Source organism: Lactuca saligna, chromosome 1 (assembly GCF_052625555.1).
Source record: "Lactuca saligna cultivar CGN05327 chromosome 1, ASM5262555v1, whole genome shotgun sequence".
NCBI lineage: Eukaryota > Viridiplantae > Streptophyta > Magnoliopsida > Asterales > Asteraceae > Lactuca > Lactuca saligna.
The window spans coordinates 15,147,969-15,153,968 of NC_136417.1; positions in this window are offsets into that span (position 1 = coordinate 15,147,969).

A 6,000-nucleotide genomic window follows, 5' to 3' on the forward strand; every position below is an offset into this window, starting at 1 on the left:
CAACTTTCAGTTGAGCGGACACGCCGAGTTGGGCCGCCAACTCGTCGAGTCCCTGACACCTTTTCTAATCCTCTACTCGCTTCAACTCATCGAGTTTGGAACCAACTCGACGAGTTCTTCTTCCATACTAATGTCCAATATAACTTCATCCGACTCGCCGAGTTGTATGAACAACTCGTTAAGTTCTCCTGATGGGTTTTGGTCATAAGAACATCATATGTGCTCATACAAACCCTAATGCTTGGATCTAGGTTTCTCTATTGTACATACAAGTTATCCAAGACTGTAAACCCTAATTCTAGCATACAAGTAATCATATTAACATAAGAATGGGTTTAAGACATTACCTTGATTGTTATGTAGTAATAACAATCCAATTCCTCCTTGTATTGACTTTAGAAATCTTAGAGTCACAAATGTCACTCCTCTAATGGTTCACAAACACCAAGAGCAAGAGGATGAAGAGGAGAGAGGATGGAGGCTTCCCTAAAACGTGTGAAACCCTAGAAGGATGCTTAGCCACGTTGTTAGGTCATAAGGGATGTATATATAGCTAGGCTATTAGGGTTATCTAATAAGGAAACCCTAAATTGGACGCTTAAGCCCTAAGCAACCCATAGATTCCTTTCCTTAAGGCCTTGGACGATTTCCTCATGGGCTTTCCCATAGAATTCGTCCACTCCTTAATATAAGGCAACCCATAGCCCAAATTGCAATTATCTTATAATTACAATTCCAGTCCCTTAAGTTTAATTAATCTCTTTTAGTCACAAAACTAATTACCAATTAATTCTTGACTAATATTAATTAAACAATATGATTTCTCCTTTAATATATTATTCTCATAATATATTAATAAATCATATTTAATCCTTTCTCTCCATAATTCATCCTATCACATTGCTTTGGTGAAGGCAGCCCAAAAGGACCATGCACCATCGAGTCAAGTACATACCAAATTAGTTATGGACTTAGACACTAATCCAACAGTTCTCCTTCATCATATGAACACGTCCAGTCTGTGACTCACCAAATTGTATGAACAACTCGTCGAATCTGTTCTTGAGACAAGAAGATTGCCTTGGACTCGCCGAGTCTGGAATATGGACTCACTGAGTCTCTTGCATGCCATTACTATAAAGTCGATTCTAGTCAACTTTAGTGCATCCAATTCATAGATATGGGCTTCTAAGGCTGGTTTTGCACGTAAAGTTTCCAACTTTACGTGCACGCACACGAGAATGGGGCTAAAACACCAAAATCATCCAATAGTAAACACTTAGGGTTTGGAATAAGGCTATATTTGCATAAAGGTAGCTACATAGAGTTCCTAGAGCTCAATAACATTGTAACACCCCGTTCTTCAAGTGTTTAATTATGAGTCCCTGAGATTTATGAGAAAGGTAATTCTGGTCCCTTTCGAGAAATGAGTTTCATCCAAGAAGGTTTCGGGTGGGTGTATGTGTTAGAAGTATTGGGCTTCTCGTCACCCTCGTATGAATGTAAAGTTATTTGAGAATGGGTTTAGATTAGAGGAGTTGCGGTGCTTCGAAATTGATCATTGTTTATAGCTCTTTCTGGTATAAGTGGAAAAAGGATCCCATGCATGCATGGCATGCATGTAATTTTTTAGAAGGTGGCTAGGTACGCCCAACGTAAGCTGGACGTACGCCCAACGTAATGGGACGAAATGTTGCGGGTGGCCGGGTGAGTACGCCCAGCGTACTAGGGAGGTACGCCCAACGTACTCTCAGAAACCCCAAACCCTATTTTTAGGGTCAGCAACTATATAAGGAACATGTTGGTTCACCCCTCGGCCTCCTTATACTCATCTTCAACCTCAGAGAAACCCTAGATCTCGTATTCTCTCATATTTGGGTGTGTTGGATCATTGGAAAGCTCTTGTTGGCAAAAGAAAGGCTTGAAGGAGAAAAGGGAAGTTGTCAAAGAAGAAGAAGAACGTGTGGAACTTGTAGATCTGAAGAAATACCACCCTTTGGAGCTGGTTTAAGGTATAAAGTTTCTTGCTTGACCTTCATATGGCATAGATCTGTGTATTTTAAAGCTTTGTCTCCATTCTTGTCCCAAAAGTCCTCTCCTTGTTGTATAGTTCTATTTGGTCAAGATTATCTGTCCTTTCAGACCTTTGGAGAGGTCTTGAGTGATAAAAATGAGGTCCCAAGGGCTGTAGTTATTCCATGTATGAGTTATATAGGTCTTAATGGATTAAGACATTGGATTAAGAGCTTAAGGACGTCCCAAGTGATAAAGTCTAAGACTTTATGAGTTCTAATCATATTTGGCCTATGGATCTGAAGTTTGGGCTTAAGAGCTTAAACCATTAAGATGTTAAAAGGACTTAATGGATCTCGCAGTTACGCCCCGCGTAACCTTCGAGTACGCCTCGCGTAGCGGGCCAGTGCCCCATTTTATTTTGGCGATCATTGCAGTACGCCCAACGTACCAAGGAGAGTACGCCCAGCGTACTCCTCCTGTGGACTTTCTTTTGGGCTTTTGTGTTGGGCCATTTGTGGGTTGTTGGTGTTTGGGCCAAGTCTAGAAATTATGAATAGAGTATTTTGGGCCCAATTAATATTATGGATATTGGATCTAGGCCCATTTGGTGAGGTGGGCCCAATTTGGTAAATTGGGCCAATGTTGGACTTTGTGTGAGATTTGGACTTTGGTCTTGGTCCGATAAGTGGAAGTATGTTTGACCTAATGCTTATGCTTGTTATGTTGGTTAGTTCGGGATCTGCGGTGAGTTGGTGGTTCGAGAGTCTGCTTCTTCCGTTCAAAGTATCGGCATTCGCGAGGTGATTTATCCTCACTATATCGACAGGGTCTAAGGCACCAAGGCCGACCCTTTATTGGATTGTGATTCGGATATGGTTGTTATGTTATTGCTTGATATGTCTGCATCCTGGTAGCTAGGATGGTATATGCTAGAGACTTGATTAAGGTCGGTTTCCCGATATGTGGAGTGATGCTATGCTAGTGACCGGTTAGGTCGGTAACCTGGTTAGGGTAATGATATGATATGTGATCGGCTTGATCGGTTTGTTGACTATGACTGTTATATGATTGTATGTTATGTGCACATGGTTGGTTGGACTGGAGATGGGTTGAGGCGGGTCCTGCTTTGTGCTGTAGGCCAAGATACCCAGGGCGGACCGGTTGTTCCGAAGGCCCAACGAGCGGTCCGGATATGCTGTAGGCCCCACGAGGGCGGACCATACGTACCGAGGCTCGGAGAGTGGACCAGGCCGACTGAAGGCCCGATGCGGGCGGACCAGTCATACTGCAGACTCAGAGAGTGGACCAGGTGGGTTGAAGGCCCGGTGCGGGCGGACCAACCACACTATAGACTCGAAGGACATGACTAGACTCGGAGGGTGGATCCGGTGGACTGAAGGCCCGATACGTCGGACCAGTCACACAGTAAACCCGATATGCATGGATGTTCTATGTTCTGTTATGTTATGTATGGTTTTTATGCTATGGGCCGGAAGGCAATATGTTATGGGCCGAAAGGCAATATGTTTTGGACCAGAAGGTCGTAGCCTGGAAGGGCGTATATGTGGTTAGTATTTTGGGGGTATCTCACTAAGCTTTCGAGCTTACTGTTGTGGTTTAATGTTTTTCAGGTTCTTCAGGAGACTGTGGCAAGGCAAAGGCGTGATCGTACCGTTCCTCGCGTTTATGTTTTATGAAATGGACCTAGGAATACTCTGATAAATAATGTATTGAAAACCTTTTTGTAATAATGTTATTAAAATGGATTGTTTTGAAAAGTTTAAATTATGTTGAAATTTTTGGTCGTTACAAACATCCAAATCTATTGTCTCCATCCTAAGGAGAGCTCAAATCTCGAGTTTAAATCACATAAAGCTCCAAAAGAGACATAAACAAACATAAAAAGGGTTTAATGGAAGAATAAACAAGGTAATAACTTTATTACCAGAATATGAAGCAGATGGAAGCTAGCTCTTGGATCTCCTTTCTCTTCTATTGATCTTCTTTCCTTCCTTCCCTTCTACAACTCCCAAGCTATCACAAAACACTCAAGCTCAACAATAAGGACTAGAGTTTTATAGAAAAATGCTCTAAAGGTTTTGGAGGCTGGGGTGGGAGGCTATAATGACGTTTAAATAGGGTACAAACCCTGGGATTTAGGGTTTCTTTCAGACAAGCGGACTCGACGAGTCCGGAATATGGACTCGTCGAGTCGCCAACTAAAAACGCTTGCAAATCTCGTCTCTACTCGACAAGTCGGGCTACTGACTCGTCGAGTTCCACTTAAGGAAAGAAAATACTATATTTAAATCACATACCAGAAATGGGTCGTTACACTAAGTTAGTGCAGCCAAGTCTGAATATGAAGAAGCTTGAGCCAAATCAAAGGGAGGGGTTATCCTCGAGATTTACTATGAAGGAGATAAAAGATGCGGTATGGTGGTAATGATCGGGCGTTGGGACCAGACGGGTTCACTTTTCGATTCATTAAATGTGTTTGGGAGCTAATAAAAAAAAGATGTGTGCAGTTTTGTTGACAAATTTCATTCATCTTCGGTCATCCCTTTGGTTGTAATTCATCTTTTCTTCACAATTATACCGAAAAAAGATGGCACTATCTATATTAAATATTATAGACCGATTAGTCTAATAGGTGTGCAATACACAATTATTGCAAAACTTTTAGCTAATCGGTTAAGGGTTGTGATTGATGGCATTATTAGCCCGAAATAGTCTACGTTTGTTAAAGGTAGACAAATATTGGATGTCCCTCTTATGGTAAATAATAGACTGGTATAAGAAAAAAAAAGTTGATGATTTTCAAAGTATATTTAGAAAAGGCATATGATTCATTGAGTTGGGAGTACATTTTAAATTTTTTGGAGTTTATGGGATTTGATAATAAGTGGATTGGTTGGATAAGTGTGTTTTTAAATTCTTCTCATGCTTCGGTGTTGGTTATTGGTAGCCTTACTGTGGAGTTTAATATTCAAATAGGTATTCGACAAGGTGACTCTTTATCTCCCTTCGTATTTATCACATCTATGGAAGGGTTACTCTTTATCTCTCTTCCCATGGAAGACGCGGTTGTGCATGGCTTCTTTCGTGGTGCCCTAGTTGGAGAAGATGGGTTAGTTTTGTCTCGTCTTTTTTATGCAGATGATGCTCTTTTTTTGGTAGAATGGGATGAGGAAAACATCACTAACTTGGTTAGAATTCTAAAGTGCTTTTATCTGGTGTCTGGGTTAAAGATTAACTTACAAAAGTCTAATCCTTTTGGGATTGGAGTGGCTATTGCTGAAGTGGAAAACCTTGCGATTGGTACTGGTTGCTCTGCAGAAAAATTACTTTTTTTTTTTTACCTTGGGTGGAGGGTGGAGGGATGGAAAATGGTGGTTGAAAAAAATTTAAAAAAGACTTGCAAATTGGAAAATTAAAATGCTTTTGATTGGCGGCCGGTTGACATTGATTAAATTAGTGCTTAGGAGTTTAGGTATTTACTTTATGTCGTTGTTTAAAGTTCCAGATACGATGTGTAATACCTTGGAAATGTTACGAGCTCGATTCTTTTGGGTATGGGGATGAGACAGAAAGGAAAATACGTTGGATTAAATGGGATACAACTCTGACGTCTTTGGACAGAGGGGGATTGGGGATTGGGAGCTTGAAAACTTTCAATCTAGTGTTGCTTCAAAAATTGAAGTGGCGGTTTCTAACAAATAATGGAGTCATATGGGCTAAGGTGATTAAAAGTATACATGGGTCATTTGGGGGATTGGGTTGTTATGATGAAAAACCGAGAGTGGGAGGAGTTTGGTCAAGTTTAGTGCGGTTGTTTGATAAGCTAAATACTAAACATATCTTACCCTATGCTTTTATGCGAAAAAAGATTGGTGATGGTGTCTTGACTCGGTCTTGGAAAAATATTTGGGTAGGAGATACAAAGCTTATGGACCAGTTTCCTAGATTGTATGCTTTGGAAGT